At 42.1% G+C, this 25172-nt stretch overlaps 1 long non-coding RNA gene across 1 annotated transcript; it reads left to right on the forward strand.

Annotated features, from left to right (window-relative positions):
* Window positions 1-386: 386 nt before the first annotated feature.
* Window positions 387-23676, forward strand: LOC108940640 (uncharacterized). The gene is made up of 3 exons (XR_001966577.2): window positions 387-526; window positions 14088-14196; window positions 23478-23676. It is a non-coding gene; the product is annotated as an uncharacterized LOC108940640 (long non-coding RNA).
* The last annotated feature ends 1496 nt before the right edge of the window (window positions 23677-25172 follow it).

Below are 25172 nucleotides of genomic sequence, written 5' to 3' on the forward strand. Positions count from 1 at the left end.
GCGACCGGGAAGAGACCAAGGGCGAGCAGACGGAGGGTTCCGGCGAGGGTGAGTGGGTGGCGGTGGGGGTGGAGGCTGTAGGCCCTTCCTCTTTCCTTGCCTCGCCTCGCTCTCCGAGGGGTACGGCCTCGCGGATTACAAAACACCCCCCCACCATGTGTCCTCTGTTCTCTGTGCCAGGGTGTAAGCAACCGATCTGATTTTTTCTCTTTTTTTTTCTCCAGCAGAAGAACGTACGCGTGTGTGCGTGTGTGTACGTGTGGGGGTGGGCTGGGCGTGCGTGTTGGAGAGAGAGAGAGAGAGAGAGAGAGAGAGAGAGAGAGAGAGAGAGAGAGAGAGGGAGGGAGGGAGGGAGGGAGGGAGAGAGAGATGACAGAGGAAGCCTGCCGGTGAGGGAGGGAGATAGACGGAGAGAAAAGGAGGCTTCAGGTGTCAGCTGGAAGAAACGCGTAGGAGCCGCAGGACCTGCCATCATCACCGCCGCCGCCGTCTGCGCAGCCCCGGCAGGGCTGGAGAGACACCGGAGGTGAGTGCGAAGGGTGCGCGCGGACACCGTCTGCGCCTGCACATCCTGCCGCCTGCTCTGCCCGACTTTCCTCCCGATGCCCGATCCATTGAAACTGCCTTCGGTCAACTGGAGCCACGGCGTGAATGCTCACACACGTATTATTACTACTATTATATGTCTGTGACTGGAGTGCAGGTCTTTATTTCAAAAAGTGTCCGGTCTTCACATGCTTCAGACACTCTGGGGAAGATCGGGAGGCAGAGATGCTGAAACTCCTCACTCCACCCATGGTGAGACTTGACAAAGTTCGATCTCCAGCCAGCAGCGTGAACCTTCCCATTATGTGGGCTCTCAGATGTTAAAAAATACTATTGTGCTATACAGTGTGTGTGTGCGTGTGCGCGTGTGCGTGTCCGAAGTTGTAAGAGACAACGCGTCTAAGAAAGTGACCCCCTGAAGGAATTTTAAAATGAATACGACGCACAGCGGCAGGCGGACGGTGCATGTAATCAATTTAAAACAATGTCGTGACACATTGGCACGGAGTCATTATGCAACCCTGGGAGACAAAGGGCCGTCTGAGCCGACTCAACGCGTGCAAGTGTGTTAAACCGCACGGCAGAAACCTGTGACACACCATTCGATCCCGTCTCTCCGCACGAGCCCCCCGTGCCTAAAATATCGTCGAAAGTGCGTCCTTTTAACTCTCCTCTTGCACCGCTGCAGAAATTTGCCAGCTGCTTCCTTTCGGCGCTGGCAGAATGCGATATAACAGGTAACGTTCCACAGTCAAGGGTGTGAAAATAATCGCAGCGGGAGGACGGTGTTTCGGGATGAGTTGCGGGCGATACGTGGCTTTGCGCTTTCAATGAAACCACGAATAGGAAATTAACGATAGTGCGGAGAGCGCGGTCTGGTTGCGACTTGCAAACGGCCGTCTCTATCTCGGGTTCTGCGGAGGGTTGTTCACCACTCGAGCGGGAGCCGCATAGCTAGGCCAGACCGCGGATGATGGGCGGTGGCACATTTGGGGGGCTCTCCCCTAGCTGCCAGCCTGTACGAGGGGGTGGGGGGGGGGGCTGCATACAGTGGGCTCGGGCAGGGATGGACAGCTGCTGGGCTCTGCTGGACATCACACACACATACATACACGCACAATACACGCTCTCGCTCATGTACAGGCGCACGCAGCAGGGACGCATCCGCCAACGTGGGCGGGACGCCCGCCTGGGAAATAAGCGGCGATCGGGCCACGGTGCCACCTTCGGCCGATGCCACCCAACCTGTGGAAATCACACGCGGTCTCCTCGCCAACGCCCCATACCCTCGCCCTAATACGACTCCCGTGATTATATCGATTTCACCTGCGGTTTCAAATGGAGCCCATAAATGCCAGACTGAAAAGGAAATCAGCTAACATTCTATTGCATACGATCTCATTAAAGACGAAAAGGGGAAAAAAAAAAAAAAAAAAGAAAATCATCCGAGACGATTGTATTATTTAGTCTCGTGAAACTAGAGTTTGCTTTCAGTTAAGGGAAAGAAGCCCGGCGTTTTAAATTCAGAGACATTTTGCTCAGCGTGTGGTTACGTAAATTGGCGTGAGAATGCAAAATGAAGAGCAGGACTGAACCGCAGATCGCTGCATAATACAGCGTATACACCGGCATCGACAGCTGACGCAATAGGTATAATGGGCTCAGGGAAGCCAAGGTGGGAAGACTCACGTCTCCATACCTCTGCATTACTGGGGATACCCCTGTCTAAAGAGAGGAAGCAGATCATAACAAAATATGTGCGTGTTACATATTTCTGTACATCGTGTGAATATTTCAAAAAGCCAGTTTTTTTGGAATGGCCTCCTTGTTCAATGACCCCACCCCCGGTGACATACATAATAATGTATAGCTAATAATAACTAAATAATTTGAAATATTAATAATTTACAGAAAGGGTACATAAGGTAAGGGGGGGGGCGTTACAGCGCGACATCTGATGAGCACAATCAAGTTGCCACAGATGTGAAGTGCCACTATACATCTTTGCGGGTGTTTTTCTAAGGTGTTCAGCTCCCCAGCACCGTGAGCATCCCCATCAGACAGTGAGGCCGACCGCGGGGTCTCCCCCTTGGCCCCGCCCACTCCGCAGCCGTGCTGACGAAGCGAGCCGTTCCTACTTCGCACGTCCTTGCTACTCGTAAGGAAGTGGGTGGTGCTGGTGCGGGCAGGCAATGCAAGTCATGGGAGTTGTTGGGTTGGGGGGTGGGTGGAGCCTCATGCCTCTGTAAGTCAAAAAACTCATGCTGGGAAGATCTTATTGAAATATCCTCAAGAGGCGTTTTCATGCTTAAAAGTCCTGTACATTGCACTAAAGTCGGAGATCAGTCCTTCCTCCCTGTTAACGTAGAAAATCCAGCATCCCGACCGGCTCATTTGCATAGTGAGGCCTGCGGTCTGCTTTTGATCATTGTGCGCGATGTCCAGACTGGAAAGGATTGTCAACCGCTTTGATTGGACAGTTGTAACCATCCTTAGGTTTGCGCCAAACAGCTGCCTGTTGGGTCTCCCAGAAATCCTATACATTAGAACCATCTAGCAAATCCTGTTGGATAGGAATATAGAATATAGAATATAAATGGGCATATAACTGAGCTGGTGTTGTGTCATCATGAGCAGGACTCTTCTACTGTAGTAACACATGGGCAGCACAGTATTTCGCCCCTTGTCTCGTAAAGATTAAGCTCCCTTGGCCTCTTAGAAAATCGTTTATATGAATTAGAAGCCCTGTCGCACAGAAATCACTATAAAAACTTAATTTCCTACCTCATGTGTTCATTTTCTTATTTGACTGTTATGAGAATATATTAATATATTTGAATATTGTGGCAGAATTATCACTCTTAGATATACTTCGTGAAACAACAGTTTTAGACAAGGTAATACGTGAAACAAGGAAAGGAAGAGGATGAAACCCGCCAGCAGGTTATGGACCTCTAACTTAACTCACTGCAGAGCTCTTTGATCATAATGGCCAAATGTATATTCATTTTCTGCAATTATGGTTATTTTAAGGTAAAATATGACTTTTTTATGCAGACGCAAAGTAGAAATGAACTGACTTTTGCCTTAATTTTTCTCATTTCTTTTCCTGCCTGGCTCTCTTGGCATATAACACAGTAATTAGTTTAATGCTACCTTGGCACAGCATCTCACCAATCCATAAACAGGTATTACTCATTTGTATCCACAGTTATACATGCTTAAAAAGCTGAAGACATCATATTGCAGATGCTGCGTGCTGTATTTAACACAAAGGCCTCATAATTAGGATGTCACCTTTGCGCGATGTTCTTTTCGTACATTTTTTAGATCACAACCACAGGGGCTTGATCAATGAAAGAGGAGTTTAAGGTCTGAAGGTTTCATTGAGGTGATTTGCGCATCAGTCGCAATCTTTCTACATTTTCATAATTTCAATAGTGCTAATTTAATAAATAAAAAAAAAAAAAATAGAGGCTGATGAATAAATTTGTTCATCCTGGCTTTGCTTGTAGACACCGTATTCAAGTTAGGAAGCAGAAAGATCTGTAATTTGGGTTTATACCTAACAAGGCACATTCTGGATTTCCTAATAATGTACTCTTGCTCTCACCACCACTCTTTATCTATATCTATATTACACATGTCTGCATTTTTTTTTCCTTTAATTTGCACTAAATGCCCCCAAAATTCATGCAGGAACAATTTTTCACCCTTGACCAGCTCACCAAATACATTATTCTAAAGCTTTCCTACAATTTGTGCGTCTGCGCGCTGAAATACTACACGACCGATAATGTTGTTTAGCGACTGCATTGTTTATTGTTGATATAAATAATAATCCTGGAGGGAAACCGAGCACACACTTTTGAAAAGCGGGGGAAAAGGCTACTCGTCCGTAGTGTATAGACGAGGGTAAAATCCTTTGTTCTTTGCGGAGGAGTTGCAAACAAAGGCAGTTACAGAGCAATGAGATTTTTAATGAGACGCTTTTCTGTGTAGTTTCTGTTGTCCTAGGATGCTGATAATGTTCAAACAGCAGTCATTATTGGGAGCTGAAATGAAACGCCAAACCGGGCACGTTCTTAACCACTCTCTAGTGTTCATAATTTAGAGCAACTGTGGTGGCTTTATAGTATGTTTAATTGCACAGAGGAAAAACTCGCTTTTAATTTAGATCACATAGAACACGTTTTAACCCTCTCGTTCGCACTCTTCGGCCGGATGTTGAAAAAAACGTGAGCGCAATTTTTTCGCATGACGCCCAGCAAGAACATATACATTTTTTTTTTCGAGAAACATATTGTGTCAAATTGATTTTACTTACACGGGGGGGAGGAAGGAATAGAACATGCTAATAATAACTTCAGAGACCACCACATGTAGTTGGGCGCTGCTGAGAGACATGCGTACAGTGCTTTGAGATATTATCACACACAGAAATTCCTAATTAAGTAAAGCCCTGTTCTCGATACGCATTATTCCCCAGCATGCATCATTTCGCAAAGCCCCGCATTTTATCATCTAATCTTTTTTGCTGTGGCAGAACGCGGAACGGAGACGTGTCCGCCAAATGCGGGCAGCGCCGCTTTCTGACATCAGGCGGCTCGTCGACCGTAACTCAACCGACGTTTCGTTGAAATGCGCGGTCGTCGCGTAGAGCTGAAAGAAAGGCCTGCTCCTCGCTTATAGCGTGAAGCGTATTTCCATGTGTTCTCATGGCCGAGGTGGTGAATAAAGGGTGAATAGGAGCGACGGGGTGGCGATGGATGGAGGCCCATCCCCGGAACAGAGTTATTGCCGGAGGGCCGTGTCTGCGCGCACGTATGAGTGTGTGTGCGCGCGCGCGTGTGTGTATGCGAGCGCGTTCATGAGTGGAAGCACCAGTGTCAAGTAGCACATCCCACCACTGGCTGTGCTCTTGGCCCAGAATTAATGACACCTTTTCTATGACCAACCTGGGTGTTTTCCTAATGACACGCGGACGCTGGAATTTGTCATGCCAGGCTCCACTACATCCGTGCCTGTTCAAGCACATGCGTGCACACGCACACGTTCACGCTGAGAACATGAACATGATCTTTATTACAAGGCTACTCTGGTTTATCAACCAATAATATGTATATACGCCCTAATATTATACAGTAAGGCCACTTTTTAAAAAGGTTTCTGCAGCATGAGTTCAGTTTAAGTTTTTATTTAACTAACGTTCTAATTAATTTCAGTTAATTAGTCATTTATGTTTAACTTAATGTAGTTGCCGTGTTTTCTTTCAACCTTTCGTAATGCGAGGTCATAAATGTTGATTTTATTATTCCGATTTTTTCCTGGCCTGCTGAACTCATTTTACCTCTGAGATATTTTAAAGAAGAAAATATTATCAAAATAAATTAAATAAAGGAATTATTTTGTGGCGTAGGTAGGTTTCTTTGCTCAATCGTTTTGATACATCGCCAGTCGGCCTGTTTTATTGACAGTAACTGACACAATAAGAAATGGGGCAGCATCTGTATAACTCACCAAGAAATGTAATGTTGTTCCCCAAGCCAGAAAATAAGATCAATAAAAACAACCAAAAAGTGAGTGCGAAGCTGGCGGGGAGACAGAGGAATGCTGCTTTACTCGTGCCTTTTGCTCCAGCCCTTCCCCGCCTTCAGAACTGATTCGGCTCCTGGAACAGTGTGGGTTATAAAGGAGCGACCATCTGTAGTAAAACCTCCCCAGTCAGCAGATACTCGCAGGCTGCTTGCTGTCTCATGACTTCCGACTCGTCTGTGTTAAAACAGCAAAGTGGCTCCTTTTCAACATAATGGAACCATTAACATCTATTAATAATGCAGCTGGGGTAAATATGAGGAGTTGTTCCCCCCAGGGATTAATAAAACAGATGTGCACTATATTCTCTGCTATTTAACGGCTCCTGGGGTCAGAGGCCCGTCTGATTTCTGACCCTTCCCCGCCACCCCGCAAGCCAGGGGCTCAGAATGTTGACACCGCGTTGTGCACACCACGCACACATACATGGAAAAATGACCGGGTAGACACTACCTGGGATCTCAGCAGGTGCTTTTTAAAATGAGTGCCTGTAAGACGTGTGTGTGTGTGTGTGTGTGTGTGTGTGTGTGTTCGCAGGTCTTCAGAAAACAGAGGACATGGTGGGCAGATCTGCTCATGGTGACAATGGAGAATCGCTTACTGGCGTACACTATTCCAGCCTGGAATAAAAGGAACGCGTAGGAAGAACTGGGAGGGCACTGGTGTGTATATGTTAGTGTGTGTGTGTGTGTGTGTGTGTGTGTGTGAGAGACAGAGAGAGACTGAGAGATACTGTTTGCACTCCTCACCGAACATGGTAAAGCAAGGTAAGAATCATCGGTGCCTTACGCAGTGCCGTACTGTTCGCCGCGTCCTCTGTCTTACTCCTTGCCATATGCATAATTTAGCAGTTCTTTGCCTTCTAAAATAAAATATCTGTGTGACAGAAGTATTTTCTGTGCACGGAAGAACAACTGCCATTTTGCGATGCTGCTGGTGATACGCAAATTGCTAAATTTAGTCGCAACTTCTTAATCTGGAACATTTTTTAAACGAGTGAAATTTATGCAAATGGGAACACAAAGTAATTTGGTGTGATTGCACAATTAGTGTTTTCCTCATTTATAAATTCATTCCCGCTCAAAATTACAGATTAGTTTGCCCTAACTAGATAACTAATAAATGAATGAACTGATGCTATTCACTTGTTATGCTGGAGACCATTTAATTCAGGATTTTTTTGTGATTCTTTGTCTAAGAGAAATCCCACGACTGTAGGCTATGGTCTGTATGTATTTACTGATCCAAGACGTGCTAAATCAATGCGTTTCGAATGCAGCTATGTCATTTTACGTTTTTCCTCTTATGCGTTTAGCTTCACAAGATCTATTTAAAGGAATCTCACATCCAGTTAGGTTTACAGGCTCTCCACGCTGACATGTGCAGGAAACGTGCCGCAAGATTTACATATCAAAGATAAAATTCTACCCAAAGACTTGTTGCCGTGTATAAATGGCCCATAATCAGTCTGACGAGGGTATTAATAGATCCGAACATGTCCTCGCTAATATCTACAGGGCAAAGAACATAGCATGAAAGACAATATTGATTCTATTTTTAGACACAATATGGATACTGTGTGTCAGAAGTGTGACTGCAGTGTGTGTGTGTGTGTGTGTTTGTTTGAGTGTTTATGGGTGCATCCTACGTTCTAAACTACACATTTTTACTGCAATACACAGCTGTGTTTTATGAAAATCTGTTATTGATTATTAAAACGCTGTTGAATTTTACCCGAGTTATCACATGTGAGATGTCACCCCAAATGCTTTCCATTCACTGCTGCTTGTATCATAACGACTGAGTTACCTAATTCCACCCTCGAAGAAGAAAAAGGGTTCAACAGCAGTTTGGTTCATTACAGACTTTTATAGAAAGGGTTTTTCGTTATGCACTTTGCATATAATTACTTTTGCTCTCTCTGGTATGTATTTCTGTTGTTATTCAAAAGGTGACAAGTCCTACATTAATTCTGAGGACCAAAAACGTTCAATTTTAACTAATGGCTCCAAAAATTACAGTGACATTGCAGAGCGCGCTTTACATAACTTTAAATCATCATTGTAAAAATATTTTAACAAAGGAAAACGCGTGGAAATTTTTTTCTGATGAAGCAAAATGAAAATGGTACATTTTTGCATCATTAAGGCACGTGTGTAGTAGCTTTTTTTTTGTGCAGTAATAAAGAAGAGAAACTTCCGACTAGAAAAGCTAAGAAGCATTAAGTAGATTAATTTCAAGTGTACTATTTATAGAGCCATTCCTCCTTTTATTAACTAGCTTATGAAGAGTGTGGGCTAGTTATCCACTATTCTGCCCCCAAATAACTATAAAGCCTATTTAGACAGTAAAAGTGTCACATGACAGAATCACTTCTGAACCTGACTGGCCCTATATATAGGACAGAACAATGGTATAGCGGCTAGCACTGCTGCCTGACAAATACTGGGATGTAGGATTTGATGCGGATTTGAATATAAGTCAGTCTTTGTGGAGTTTGCATGTTGCCATTTATTAGGGGTAATGAACTCTCTGTCTTATTCCGAACCGAAATGTTTGCAAGGCCAAGGAAACATTGTCGCTGACGGATGACAAGTGCATCCCCACAAACGTGTACATTTTTGGATTTCCTCAATGCGCTCTGGTTTCCTCGCACAGTCCAAAGACACGTGTAAGAATCACATGTCCGCAGCCACGTCTCTTTCTCTTAATGTAATGCGCAAATTGTATTTTTGCGGGATGTATGTCGCTTTGGAGAAAAGCGTCTGCTAAATGAATAAATGTAAATGTAACCGTTTCAGGTGAATTGGTGACTCCAAATTGCTCGTGGTGTGTGTATGCATGAGTGGACCACTGTGTTAAGCGCCTTGCAATGGACTAGTGTCTTGTCCAGAATGTACCCTGTTTCACACACTATATTTCCAAGATGGGCTCTGGTCCACTGTGACCCTTGCATTGGACAAGCTAATTAATATTATCTATTATTGATGACGGATTTAATGACACTGAGTAACGATGCTGATGGAGACACTCTTTTCCGCAAACGTAAAAAACAAGGAGTGTCTACAACAGAGGCTCTCCTTTTTCAACAGTTTTTTTTTTTCCAGCACCTTCTACTCTGTAAGAAGGCAACATACACCCAATAGCAACAGATGAAGCTGTGGGAAAATCAGAGTATAGAGGATGTACAGCATGTCAGTTGTGATATAAGCGGAGCTAATGATCTTAATAAAAGCCGCCCCGAAAACGCTATCCTAAGATGCCCGCGCTGACGTGGTGCTCCACGGCCCGGTTTGTTCATCATCCTAGCTAGCTACATATAGACCACAGACTCGAACCAACGTGGGAGACACAGGCATCCTCGCACGACCTCACAGCATGAACACAACGGCTCGTTTTGCAATACGCTTGTTCTCGAATTCGCTCTCCGCGTGGAGAACACGCTCGTCTTCGGCTCACACATGGAGGGGAAGGGAGCTCGACGTCCCCCAGGCGAAGAGATCAAGGGACTCTGGGAGCAGCAGCTGAGCATCTCGAAGCCTCAGGTGACATTTCCCGAGCCACAGCAATGAGTCAGCAAAACAGATGCTGGAACAGAGGCCCTGTCTGTTCCGAACTGCCCGTTTCCTCGGTCGCAGCCATAAATCTCTTGCTTTGGTAGTTTTCCCTCACAAAGGATTTGATTGTGAGGAAGACAAATTATTTGGGAATTGTTCAAATTTAAATAACGTATAATTTATTTAAAATTTATTTATTTAAATAACATACAATTTATCATTTAAATAACAGCTCTGGGAGCTATAAAGAAATAGGACATTAACATGTAGGTGTGTTTACCTAGTACTTTCGAATGCAACTTTGCGCAGGTTTCAGGACTTCTGGCATACAGGTGTGAAACATTTCAGAGCATTTTTAAGCATTTCTATGCATAATTTGAATGTTTTCCTCATACTAACCAATTAACGTTTTCTGTAAAAACCAGTTCGGCTATTTAGGCGGCAAAATTCAGAGAAGCAATCGCATTTAGTGTCTCATTTTCACACATTTCCCTATAACATTTTGTATCCGGTAACGTGTGTATGCTTTGCAGGGTTCTGCCTGGTCCATATGTGTGTTTAAGATGACAAAAAAAAACACGTTTGTTCTTACAGTTCTGTTCGCAGAGCTTCTAGAAGGGAGGATTTAACGCCAATTTTGCCACATCTGCCAGAGGCACACAGATAATATTGGAAGTCAGTTTGCCGGCTGCTGGATTATCAGCAATGTACCGCACATCATAATCTTTATTTTGTGGAGAAACACTATTGTAATTCTTTATAGTGTCTTTGTAAAATTATAATGCAGTGTATGTCCATGGTCATTAACATGTAAATCTGCTGGGCAGTCAGGAGTTTGCTCTTTACTTCTTAGTTATACTAGCAAGGAAAGGCACAGCTGTAGCTCCATTTGACTGTAGCTTTATTTTATCGTGTCTTTGTTTTAAACGAAATTAGCCTGGGGCATCGCACACGCTGGTTCATCCAATGATGCTAATTCACGGAATAACTCAGATAATGAAACAATGCGTAACCGAGCTCATGTGCCAATCTGTTCACATACCTGGTGCTCTTGTAGAGCAGCAGCATGAACAATGTGGCAATAATTCAAGCTAGAAAACAAAGTTATGTCATCTAACGTGATTTCTCCGCTGACCTGCCTTGGACTCCATGAGACCAAACAGGGTAGGAGTCCATCCCAGGAAAACACGGTGCGCTTGCATTGCAGGAACACCTTCCGAACATTTCCACTGCTGTTAAATTGTTATCGTAAATTGTCTTGATTCTGGTTTCTGCGCTGCAGTATCTCAGGGAATTCTGTCGACAGCGTTCACTGAGAGCAGGGTGAAGCAGTCTGGCTGTGGTCATAATTAAGCGCAGTCCATGGTGTTAATTGTATATATTACCAAGGCCATGAAAAATGTACTGTATTACACACGAAAGGGACAAATGTGCCCGCGATTCACCATCCTATAAATTACCTTATTGTGAAAAAGTCATAAAACTCCAGAGCCTGTAGTACGGGCTCACCCGTTAGAAACACAGATCGTGATTTATCACGATTGCGGGGCTGGACACAGCAGGCCCATGGATTTTATAAACACATAAAGAAAAGTGGAAATGTATTGAAAATTATTTCCTGTGGCTAGGAAAAATATACAAATACTTCACAATAAAGTCAGAACGTATTAGTGTTGTGCAAAGAAAGCTAAGGTAACAGAAAAAAATAACCTCCAACATAAAAACCTAAAAATAAGATATTTTCTGCCGGACCTGTTATCTCAGCTGAGATGAAATTCTTCCTGAGCTGCTTTACTCGCAGCAGGAGGAGACGACCTCAGCCCTGGAGCAGTTAATGGTGACAAGTTTAATTCAACAAATTAAAACGAACATAAACGTATTGACTAAAATCTCAGCGGCAAAACTGGTTGTACAGACAAAGCGTTTTAGATACATTATGCAGTGTAAACTCTCCACTGCACGTCTTAGAGTTGTTTATTATTACCACGTTGATTTCTCTGGAGTTCATGGAAACATCTGCATAGCAAATGTTTCAAGTGGAGGAATGCTGAAACCAGTGTTATCATTTTTATAAATATAATTTCCATGTAACTGAAACCACTAGAAGGCTGCTGACAAAGAGCAAATTTATGTACTCTGACTTTTAAGGTTTGCAGAATTGTAAGTTCAAAGGTACATAATTTGCAATGGTAAAAAAGAAAGAAAAAGTTTTATTGCCAACAGAGCATAACATTTTGGGTGTGCCAATATTAGATTTTCACAAAGCAGCGGAAATAGCATGGCCAATGTTAAGAGCCAAAATGTTGGCCTAACAGGTGGGATAAGGGTTAGGGTTAGATTTTAAAAAACGATGGCTGTGGTCACCATGGCAATTTTCCAAAATATTGTGCGATCACTTTGATGTGCCAATCGTTCTTTACAAAAGAGGAGATCGAGGTCCTGGCCTGTTGAGCGCAGGCCATGTACACAGCAATTTATTGGGAGATTTCATGAAAACATCCTCATATAGCAGCTTTAAATATTGGCCATTTAGTTTTGCATCTCTTTGACACAGTTTATCGATTTGTGAAGCAATCCCACCACTTGAAATATAAATTAAACACTTTTTTTTAAAGGATTTGATGGCAAAGGTTGTTTCATCTGATGACGCAGTGGTATTTGAGAACATCACGGTGAATTTAAACTCTGAAAAATAATTTGGCCTTTTGAAACAGTATGGACACCTTTCCATGGAACGTTATGGAGAGCGACTTTTCAGGTCAAGTAGGGCCTAAAATGCCAACACCAAAGAGAAACTGAATTTGAACTCACATCCCTACCACTGTGAGCCTACATTGCCTGCTACATATATACACATACTGTATACACAGAAACAATCTTTTCATAGCAATACAGTACGTAGGGTCAGTCAAAAAGTATCCTAGATAATGCTCATTTTTCTTCTAAACATTATTGGGGATACTTTGCAACAACTTTGCAACATACATGCACTCCATGTCACCGTGACTTCGTCAACATTTTTTGTGCTTATCTTGAACACCCTCATTTTCTGTATTAAATTCAATTTACTGGCACATCATGGGAATGGCCATTTAGACAATTCCCCTGTTAAGCAATGACTGCATCATGTGGTTATTTTAAAGGCAGAATTGGTATCACAAGAACTCTGGGTTTATTGGAAAATTATGCTTTCCAGAAATACCTTGATGATAACGTAAGATGACATTTTTTGGGGCCACATTTCTGTTCAAGGTGCAAGTAATACACTGTCTATTTATGAACAGCAAGAGGAATGGAAGCCACACATACGCTTATGATGCTGAATCCATTTATGAATGGAGGAAATTGATAATGAGGTTAGACCATTTGGATTTTTTTGGCGATGATGCAAGCCAGTAGTGGACCAGTTTTTGGAGTCTGGAAACCTTCAAACCTACGTATGTCACATCGGTTTGCGCACATTTACACGGACAAAAAAAATAATATTTTTAAGCCGTATCATTTTGCAAAGAATGCAATTCTTGCAGAACAGATCGTATTAGAAAATACAGTTTATTCAGAAATGATTTTATTCTGCTCTGCCCTCTCACATCACAGAGAAGTACATGGTGTGCCGTTACTCCGGCACTGTGCTGCTGTCTCGTACAATAATGTTCTTACTGTTCTGATCAGTTAGAGAGCCTGCAGCTTGCAATCCTCCTAGTTAAAAAGTGTCTCAATAGGCTGTTTTACACAATCACAGCTGCCTCTCAAGATATTTTCATTTCATCACCAAGCAGTCACTGATATTTGCCAAGTATCTTTTAAAACAAATGATGGAACTGAAACAAACTCATGTAACCATTCCTTTTATTATTGCTGCGGCTACTTTTACCACCACTACTACTACTAATAATAATTGCTTTGCATATACTTTTACACTGTAACGAACATAGAGCACACATGGTGAGAAACTTGCTTAAACTGCTGAATATTTTCAATAGCAAATAAATCAGGTTAGGGGCCCTGCTCAAGAGTACAACAGTTGTTCTTTTCTTTGGGGACTAAACTTTTTGTCACAAGACCAGTTCCATAACTACCACATCACATGCCAGCTAATTTAAAAAAAAAATATGATTTCTTGAGCGAGGAGGGTGACTTCTTTAAAGCTGGCTGTATGCCACTGTTTTTGTTAATAATCATTTTTTCAAAAACTCCAACGGTTCCTCTTTTCATGATGGGAAATGGCATTTTGAACTTTAATCTGATGACACCAAGACATTATGATGACATTATAATTGTCTCTCAAATGAGAAATGGAAAATAAGTGAATGCAAATTCATCAGCTGTGGGGACAAAAAAAAAAAAGAAAACCGTGGAATGTCATGCCTTCTTGCCTACTTTCGGCAGATCATTTCAATAAGATGACAACCTCTCTGCCCGCTTGGTATAAGTGGATTTCAGCCCCCTCCTTCAGAGCTGGGAATCCCGCGGCGATGGAGGCAGCAAGGCAGAGAAGGTAAGCATTTTTTTAATTCAGCGTTTGAGCCTCACGTTTTGTGCTCTTCAGTGAGCTGGAAGGAGGCTTCACAGTCTACAACTGATCGCATCAGCGAGGTATGCGACCATGCTTCATTCAGTGTGCTTGGGCGAGCATCCAGGAGCCTGTGAATGTTTAGCTGTGACAAAAAAAAAAAAAAAAAAAAGAGGAAAAAAAAATTATTACTGCAAAGTTATGGCCGCAACATTTAATCCACCCTTCAGCACAGCTCTGTATTTTTCTGCTCTCTGCAGAAGATTATAGTTTAATGCCTAGCCGAGGCGTGGCAGGCATGTTAAGAGCAGATAAAGACGACATATTAAGCAAGTGGCAGAACCCGGCTGCACGTGCGCCGGCCCATTTCGTCGAGGGGAGGCGGCGCTATTCACACACGACTGACGGAGTCAGCAGGAAAAGAGCGGACTCAAACCCGCTCTCGGATTCCTCCTCTCCGTCTTCCCTGATTTTTGCCCCGGGAGGGAGTGCACAATTGCAGTGCTAGAACACAGGGCCAGGGGGAAACGAAGGGCACGAACAAAAGAGCCATTCCTGCTGTTGACGGGCCTCAGCCCGTGTCACAGCTCGCCACGATGGAGCTGAGCTCCCCTTCCTTGAAAACCCGAACGTCTCCGGCACGTGTTTCTTTTCAAACCATTCAAGACTTGAACAAGCGAAGAAAATCGTGAATCACGCCCGGCCGCCATACAGCGACGGATAATTGGTGCTAATTGCTGCCCTTTTATACTTACTTTCTCGCACTGGTAAAACATTGTAAGATCGCCTTGTGAGTCAGATAATAAGACTGGCGAAACTGCGCAAACCGAACCGCTTCCGCTGGAAATCAGTGCACCGTCAATATAGAGTGGGTAGCACCCCCGCGTTGTGTTCTCCTGTATCTTTCCTCACACACGTTTACATAAGCTATTTTATTGATTGTCTCCTCGGGAAACAGGCAGCCGAACAAGAAACAATAAGAAACGGGAGGTTTATTATTCCAGACAGCAGATCAGGCGTCTAGGAAAGCACAGGCATGCGTTGGAGAGCGGAAACGGACTGCGCTCCGCTTGGGGGGTCGGAGGCAGGAAGCGGCTCCTTCGTCCAGTAGCCTGCGATAGTTAACAAAAGACACCTCCTGCCTGCCCAGCTGTCAGAGGCGAATCCCGACAACACGCCTTTTCATCTCATTCTCAGCGCTGCTGTCGGCCGAGCTGGCAGGAGGACCAAACCCATCACGGGGACTAAAACTGTCTCTTCTGATTTGGTTTGCTTATCTGTGCTTGACATACTGGAGGAGAGAAAAATATACATAAAACATAAAAAGTACTAGAACAATATACCGGGACAAAATTATTGGGGGCGGTAAAAAAAAAAAAAAAAAAAGAGCGGGGAAGCTTAAAGAGAGATTGACATGCACTCTAGGTTTAGTAGAAAGTCAAGCGGCAAGATGCATCTTTATTTTTGTGAATGTGTGCAGGGGAGGTGACGGGACCCCAGATAAGGCTGGAGAAGATTGTAGAATACAACTGGGCCCATGCCATGGGTAACTGGCTAAAATGACTCAGTCTGAATTTACCACCTTATTGTACATACAAGAAATAAGGGTTTCTGCGGGAGTCTCTAGGGTCCGGAAGAATATTAAGCTAATCATTCCTATGGTCTTGCTGCAATCTGTTAACTGGCATTAATTTAATTAATTGAAACTGGAATCCTGCCTACAAAAATAGAGGGTGCACATTCACCAAAAACCTGTCACGTTAAGAATGAACCTCCTAAAATGGATTAATATTTCTTAAATATGGTCCTGTTAGTTATTTGTATTTGAAAAACTGCTTCATTTAAAGTGCATATCCCAAAAACCTACTTGTACAAAATATCACACACACATTATAAATCTTGGAAAATGTTCAAGCTTAGAATCTACAGCTCTAAGCAGCTCATTTAGACATATGTACCGTTTCCTAATTTAGATCGTTTTAAAAACTTTGTGTGTAAACAAGAGTTTTCGCTGCTAGAGCCAGAATTTGTTGCTCTGTAGCAGTTTGACCTCAAGAGCTGAACGGTGCCAAAGGTGCTAATGAGAGGAAATTTATTTAGAGTGCCTTTTTGTCAGCCTTCATCCTTTAATTAATAAGTTCATTATTAAAGAGCCGCAGTGGAGCAGGCTGCCGCCAAAGAGAATATTTCACCCCAATCAATGGGCGTAATCATACAGTTTACATCTTATATTGAATCCACGCTGTGGGTGCATGATTAATAGTTCCATTATCGCCAGAATGGGCTGGTTTATGCCTATGTCCAAATACACCAAACTGCACAACATAGAGGCCTTACTTCCCTGGGGGGGGAGAGAGTCTCTCTCCAGGGTTCTACATAATACATTAATCAAAAGTGAATTATTAATGCTTCTGTTAAGATAAAATGTAATCAAAAAAACATTTCATTAGCTGCTTTATGTGCATGTATAAAATATTGACTTTTACTTATCGCTTTAACTAGAAAGAAAACTGATACCAAAAAAGTTGCATATTATCCAGTACCCTTGAGAAGCATATTTCTGCTCCATATCTCCAGATAATATTACAAAATTCAGTCTGTTCAAAGTCAAAGTGAACCTACGGCTCCGCTCGTTGACAATTGTGATTGATTTTCCTCTTGTGTGGAATAAAATGACATTTTATTTTCCATCCTTGACTAACTTTTTCATGCATTTAACCAGTTCCAAAAATTCAATTGTGACATAATAAACTTACCAGGAAATGTTTCCGGTCCTTAGCTTTCGGATCCACTATGTGTGCATAGACAGCTAAATTCTATTTTTGAAGAATGGTTCACATGGGCTAGGGAATAATAGGCCATGCAAAATCAAGTAAAGATTACAAAAAAAAAACTGGGCCCAAATGTTCTCTGTCATGTTAATGCATGAATTTGAAACACTACAACCTAAGCCATTAATCTCAGAAATCAAGTCTAATAATTCACTAAAAGCACCATGCAGCTATTTATATGGAGAAGACAAGGAAAAAAAAGTATTATTAAAATTGTGCTTCTGACAAAACTTGAAATTTATTTAGCAATTGTACTTATCAAATCTGTATCTATGAGATTTCATACGATAGATGCTAACAGATGTCAAACCAAGCAATGTGTTGTGTTTGGCATCTGGCAGTGGACAAACATAAGGGATAAAGCAGAGCACTGCATATAACTTTACTAATTAAAAAAGAAACACACACACACGCACACACATTTATAATAGGAATGTTTAGAGGATTTTTAAGAAGAAAAAACTTAAAACAGACTTACTTTAGGTCTTCTCTCATTCATGCAACTACAAATGTCTATATATGGGATCTAATCTAAAATAAATGTTCTTGGAAGTAAAAGTATTGAACTGCCTAAATATTTGGACTTCTTGCCAAAGACATAAAAAAATGTGATTTTACGTAGCCAGTGGAACCTGGAGCGATGTTGGTCAGGAAAATATTCACAATAACCCTGACACACACTGTAAAGAGGCAGCCCTTGTCCTGTCCTGCTTATTTTCTGATTTAATACGGTTAGACTATCAATTATTTGCAACAAAACAAAGAAAAAAGCCAAAAATAAAAAGGAGGTTAGTAAAATCTATCTAATGCTGCAGCAGACATATTTAATACGTTTACGTTTTTAAGATTTTGAGATATTTTATTACATATTAACTGATCTCATTGTCAGTGATTTAAAAAAAAAAACAGTACATGCTCTCTTCTGCAGCGCTAAAAGCGTTAAACTCGTTTCAGCGTTTGAAATTTACCGCAGTAAAAATGTATTTTTGCACCTCATGAATGAGAAATTGAGCCTGGGCATTACGTACCAGTGATGTGCTGTATATTTTCACAAAAGTCGAGATATAATCTCCTTCCCCAAGCCATCTTCTGGCAGGCGAATTTTAAAATGCACTGTCAGTCTGATTTTATTACCTTGGTGGCTCCCTAAAATGTCTCTCACATGCCAATTATCTCTTGTGGTCACACTAAGAAATTGGTTTTACAGCGCAGAACCCAGGAACACGCCGCACCATGGGAAGCACCAGTCTCATCCTCACTAACTTCTAAATATGCTTGTGTTTATCTGAGACGCACCTATATTGCTACAATTAAATTTTATGGACTTTGCATTTTATAGGCTATGATGGTAAAATACAAAAAGTAGAAAGCTGTATCTTTTCCCCTATTTTCTTGCATCCTTAAAAGCTTCATGTCAGTAACATGTCATTCTCATTTTCTCAGATAACGCCTAAGCTGCCGTCACCTTTCCATAGATCCAAAGCAAAATGCATTTGCTTGTCACCGTCTCAGGGATCTAAATGAAATTCTTTTCATTCAGACAAATTGAGAGCGCTGTAATACCTCTTTTGGGAGCAAGAAGGTGCAAAGAGTCCCCTTAGCACGCTATTTACATCAGCAGCTTTTGTTGACAGGAACTCTTTATCAATTAGATTACTTGGCGTCTCCAGAACCATTTATTTCTTTTTTAGTCAAGTGAATTTGAAATGTGACAGGTATCACTCTGCATTTTCTTAAAGGCTATAAAAGTCAGCTTTCAGTCTTCTCTGTAGTAAAAAAAAATGATCACATTGCTTGGAGGGTCTGATTTTTCCAGTTTGAACATGTTGAGTGCTTTTAAATAGCCTGTAGGCTCCCCCCCCCCCCTTGCAGTCTATTCTCTAGAGATTAACTTTAGCAGTTACCATTTATCTAACGCTTCTATCAAAATGGTTATTAATTCATTTTGCAAATCAGAGATGCTTCGTCTGTCAGCCTCTCCTGTTTTCACCTCTTGGTCCTCTCAACCAAAAAATGTCTAACAAAAAGTTTTATTTTAGATAGAAAAAAAAAAAGCTCTTTGGAGATCAGTGTAATCTAATTATTAAGTTAAATTAATTACTACCTTATGCAATTTTTAAAATACATTTGCAAATAGTATTAGCCTTTTAATCACCTGCTTAATGTGTTTGCCTTGTCTAACCATCCCAAATGTAGTTTTGCATTATTACAGATTTTTATCTTTTAATGTGTCCAGTAATGAATTAAAAGACTTTCATCATGGCAGCAAAGATGTTTATCTCTGACTGAACTACTCATTATGGAATAAAAAAACGGGGTGACAGCACATAATTCATACTGCAGGAGAAGAAAAAGTATTTAAGAGTCAATAAATTCGCAAATACTCACTGAGTGAACACTTTCCGAAAAATCATTACGATTACTCTTTTTAAAGTGATCATCATATTTCTGTCTAATGGAGACACACTGATAGTTGACATTATTCTCGAAGTGAAGAAAAAGCCTGAATTCTCCTAAAGGCTTGAACTGTTTCAGCGCGATACAATAGTTTTGGGTGTGAAAAAAGGGAATTTAAAGTCACTCCAGCGTCCTCATTTTGTCAGCGATACCTGATTTAGATTTGCATGACTTTTAGCAGCAGAGGGGACGTGTTTTGTGTTTTGCGGAAACGACAAAACAGCAGGATCTTCCCGGTGAACAACAACGGTGCCCTAACGAGGTACAGCGACATTTAATTGGTCTCTTGTGTTAGTGTCGCTTGTGGTTCATCCGCAAGCCTGGTGCAGAGCCGACTCCGAGGGCGGGTTGTGCTGCATCACCCCGCCTCCTCCGTAAATGGAAGAGATGGCTCAGAGAAAGCCAGCTGTCACCTTTGTGTGATGAATGTTTAGGTCGCCTGATCGATGCGATCAATAGCACAATAGGGCCGAGGGCCGAGGCCACGGCCGCCAAAGCGTCGGCCACGTCAATATGCGCTATCCAGAGATGCAGCCTCTGGGCGTCTGCCCGTAGCTGCAAGAAGCCAGAGGAGTCATTCCATTTGAAAACTTTGCCTTTTCTTATTCAAATGCTTCTGTCTTTAAAACACGTGCAGCCTGTCAGTCCTGGCTAGATGTCAGGGCAGACCTTCCTCTTGGGTATCGCCGGCGACACGACCGCCAAGCTTCAGCAGGTATGCTTTCCTTCCTCCAGCTCCGTTACAAAGAAACAGAAAAACCATTAAACGTCCTTGGTTGTTGGTCGATGGTATGGGTCGTTTTGCAGCATTCGTCTACGATTTTAACACGCCCCGTCCACGCCTGCTTTCCGATTTCCCTTACGCGGCATCGTCAGATCAGAAGAACAGACCACGTGAATGCAGAGCAGCACACTAACTAAAATTAATAAGTTAAGAAAGGAACGTGTCTCCATATTCATCATGTGATATTAGTAGGATATCGTCCCCAGAACTCATCTACCGGTGATTCACAGATGATGAACATCTTAGTTTTGTCTGCGTGACCTTGAGTGATTTTTCAAGGTCAAAGGGGAGAGCTAGAATTAGCCCCTAAAAATCGTGGCACTTTAAGAAGTGCACATGTATGATGTGCTAATATTAAACCCTGGCTACAAATCCTAGTATGTAAGACACTACTAAGACAAGGGAAAACGGGAAATAGCTGCGAACTGACACTGACGCCAATACTGCTTGCAAAGACAGTGATGCCGCCATTTTAATTGTTCTCACCTCCCCTTCCGATCAAAGCTGTTTGGAGTCAGGCGGTTTCCCCGAGTCTGTGCCGTGCTTCCATCACCACCATCAGACTGAACGTTTGACGCTGCATCCAGCCCACAGAGACAGAAAGATCCACACCAATGATTTGTCACTGTATTTCTGCTGTGTCTAATGAGCAGACTGCCTCTGCCACTGCCTTTAGATATGTTAATGGTAACTACACATTTTTTCTTTTTGTTATTTATGTTTAAATGCGTTTCATGTTTTCAGCAATTATCAAGTGCAAAATGTGTAGTTTGGTAACAGATCTGTTTCTGTCATTTATGTATACAAAACCTGCTGTACTGTGTAAAAAAAAAAAAAAATGGTACAGCAAAAAATAAGCAATAGAGCAGCAATATTTGTATGTGTGCATATAACTGTTAAAACTAAATTGAAAAGTTTTAATCAGTTTTATAGTCTTATAGATTAGTAGGTAATGTTCACCTTGCAAGTGCTTCGGTATTATACTAACCTTAACACTGTAAGTCATCTTGAAGAAAGGTGTCAACAAAAGAAAGGATAATAATAATAATAATAATAATAATAATAATAATAATAATGTACAGTGAAATATTCAGCATTTTTATAACCTCAAATGATAACAAAGACTGGCTGTTATATTCAGTGTAATGGAAATCACTGGACCTGTCTAACAGTAAAAGGTTTTTTGATATTAATGTGCTTTTGATATTTAAAATATTAAATACTGGGGACAGTGAGGGTCAAAGGTACGTGGCACATTGCGTAAAATTCTCCTGGCTTCTTTTGCCTTTTCCTTGTCAGTTTTAAGGAATACTTTACGTTGTCTGACTAAAAAGCTCCATGACAATACACTATATGCATGCATTGATCCAGAACGGGCTCCTGCATGTTCTCAGAGCACTATTGATCTAGTGGGAGCAATTCCTTTAGGAAACAAGTGGTTGCTTTTATGCCTGTAAGCAAAGTTCAGACATGCTGGCATTCTGCTAGGTAGGCACAACTGTCTTAAAATGGGAAGAAGGAAGTACTCGTCCATCAGCACAAATTCCGGCCGGCTGGATGGAGGCAGGGTTGGTCCGGAGCCACAGAGGAGATGCAGCTTGCCGGGGCGCTTTCACAGTGAGGCATAATTTAAACCCATACGCTGCTATACAAATGCAAGCGTATGCAAATGAGCATTAAAAAATTCCATTCCATTATTTTAAATGACCAAAGCCATATGCCCAAGCTTTGCACAATCATGATTCCCATAACAGTGCAGCCCTGATGAGTTAACTGAATGTGGACCTGCTTATTCCGACCTGATCCGCACAAACGCGCTGAGATTTAGTGCTCGTGGCACAACTCAAAAGTGAAAATTATATGGAAATTAACGAGAGCCTTCAAAAAAAGAACAAGCTGGGAATAAATTCAGCCTTTCATTCGTCACTTACAGCTGCGTCTCTACAAAATCCCCCTCTTAAGTGGTCTCTCACACTTTCAGGCACTCCTAGGGTTTCACTGTAGCTGCTTTCATTGTTCCCCAGAGACTTGTACTGTAAAGATGCGCACAACACAATTTGTCTGGATTTATTTATATTTTTTTTATTAATTTTTTTCAGCAGAATGTCTTTCGGCAAACTGACAGTCTCCCGCTGAAGGACACTGGCACCCTCCCAAGCCCCTCCTGAAGCCATTTAATTGAAATTTATAAAGACGTTCTTGTCACGAAATCCGTTATGAGGGCTTTACACTGGCCAGAAAGGGTGGCCAAATTTATATTGCTGGAATATGATGTACTTTGAGACGTCTCGCAATGGAGGAATTAGTTTAGATTGATCCTCAAGGATTAACTTCATTGGGCAAAAAGGCTAATTGCAAAGCACCATACTGATATGCATTCTCAGTACAGGCACATTTTGAAGTGCTAAGAGGGGAAATTTGGCTATTTTTGCCTTTAATTCTCCAATGGTTTCTTTCAACTAATGATGCAAAAACTGAATCATTAACATATATAAGTATATATGCTAGTATTGTCTGTATCAAGACTATTGAACAAAACATTTTTATACTGCTGGGTGCACAGAAATAAATTGGGCAGCTGTAACTAAATAGCTAAAGAATTATTTCTGCCGAGGGAAATTGAAATACTAAACCCTGGTTGCAACACAGTGCTCTCCAAAGAGTCGTTTCAGGAAGGACACAGCAGCTGAATACTGTTATTAGTAATAAGCACAAGTCTTACACCTTTTTTATTTTCTTTAGTGACCCCTCTACATCCTAAAACTATGGTGAGACTAAAAAAAGATGACGAAACAGATAACACCATGTAAATGATGATAGAACTAAAATACATTTTTCTTAACGTTTTTACATTTACATTTATTCATTTAGCAGATGCTTTTTTCCAAAGCGACGTACATCTCAGAGAAAATACTATTTTTTTTTAAAGTATATACCTTGCAAAGCGATGCAGAGCTCCGAACATGCAAAGCATTCAAAAAATCTACAGCATATTGACAATGCCAGCTGTGCGGTCCTTTTTATATCGATGAGAATTCTCAACCTCTCACACAAGTGATTTACAAGGAGTTAATGAGAATGAACGCTGCCGTCTTTGCCGGCTAATTCCCAAACCACATCAGTTTCTCTGGACACCTCTGTGCCTTAATGGGAACGCAGAGCTCTACATGTTTCTTCCTGCCTGACTTTGACAGGTGAACACCAAGGACGTCTCGGCTACAAGCGAAAGCGACATGAGCAGACAGGGGGAACAGAGGAAATCTGTGACTGAAGTCCACAGACTGAGGGTCAGAGGTCACCTGGGACCGTGGACAAGATGCCTCAACAGCAGACTTTCACCTCATTTCAGAGGCTGAATCATGAGTGACCAACGAGAAAAATTATCTTTTCAAAAGGTAAAAATACGGAACAATCACATATGAGGGAATATGAGACACTGGGCTTTGGGCTTTTTAGGAAATCACGTAGAAATGTACGCAAATCCCTGCCGTAAAACTGGCTTTCAAGAGAATTGATGACTAGCCGGTAAAACTTGTGAGAGCTGGTATCATAGCGGTTCAAGCTGCTGCCTTTAGATCCAAAGGCTGCAGGGTTTAATCCGACCTCCAGCTATAGTACCTTTGAGCAAGGTACCTACACTAAAACTTCCCATCTGTTTAAACGGGTTAGCAATTGTGGGTAGCTTAACATTCTAAGTCAGTTTGGAGAAACGCCTCAGCTAAATGAATAAATGTAGCTGAATATTAAATGGGGGCGAAGACAGGCTCCTCATACCGCCCAAGACCGATGTGAAGAACATCAATGCTCCAGCTTCTCACCTCAGTATATGTGTTAATCTCGCAAAACAGTCTTATTTGACGACACCTATTACTGTTGCGGATCTGACTCAGCGTCAACAGGACGTCCGTGAACATGCGAAGGTGCCAAGGGATCCAGTCACTATGAAGGTCTTCTTTTTACATCTTAGGTAAGGTGTCACCAGACCAGCATCCTGCACTTCCAGCCTCCTTTCCCTGTATTCCTTCTGTACCCCAGCGAAGCCATTTGACTGGGGTACCTCGCTCCAGGTTGTGGGCCCTCCTCCCTTCTCTCCACCACCTCGAACCCCCTTTGTGAAAAGAAGTCAAGAGTCAAGAGAGGCTTTATTGTCATTTCAACCATATACAACAGTACACAATGAAATGAAACAATGCTCCTCTAGGACATGGTGCTACATAAAACAAAAGAGTTAGTGACACAGACTACAGAAAGTGTACGTGTGCAAGACTTGTGCAAACAATGCTAAACATTACAGCAATTACTAAAACAAGACAATAATTACTAAAATGGGACAAGAGTTTCAGTGTCTGTCCTGAGTATTGAGGAGAAACAAAGGAGCGAACGAAAGCACGCCAGGTGTCCGCATACCTTCGTCAAACATGGTTCTTCACGTGTTCCCTTCACTCTACAGAGCAAACATCCAAACACGTTGTTGGCTCGAATAATTACAGTTCTTCACACTCTCAGGTTGCTAAGTGTGTATATCTATTAGATACTGGAATACAAAAAACTCACAAGGGTACTATGAATATTTCCACTTTAAAGTGATGGAAAAAGTTATATGGAAATATCTAAGAATGTGCATATTTATAGCACCGGGGAAATGTGTGAGTAACCCAAGGCAACCTGGGTAACACTTGTATGTGAGAAAGTGGACAGAAAAGTGAAAGCAAAGCAACACGCAAGTGTCCAACGTCTCTGGGTGCTGCAACGGAAGAGCTGGGAAGACATGGCGTCTCATTTCCTCATGACACTTGTTAACTCGATGCCTTTCGGGAAAATTTTTCCTAGCAAGTGTGCTCAAACCCAGGGGGGTACGGAGGCGCGGCGGGTTTGGCCGGGTCCCGCTC

This window comes from Scleropages formosus, chromosome 18 (assembly GCF_900964775.1).
Source record: "Scleropages formosus chromosome 18, fSclFor1.1, whole genome shotgun sequence".
In the NCBI taxonomy this organism is placed as follows: domain Eukaryota; kingdom Metazoa; phylum Chordata; class Actinopteri; order Osteoglossiformes; family Osteoglossidae; genus Scleropages; species Scleropages formosus.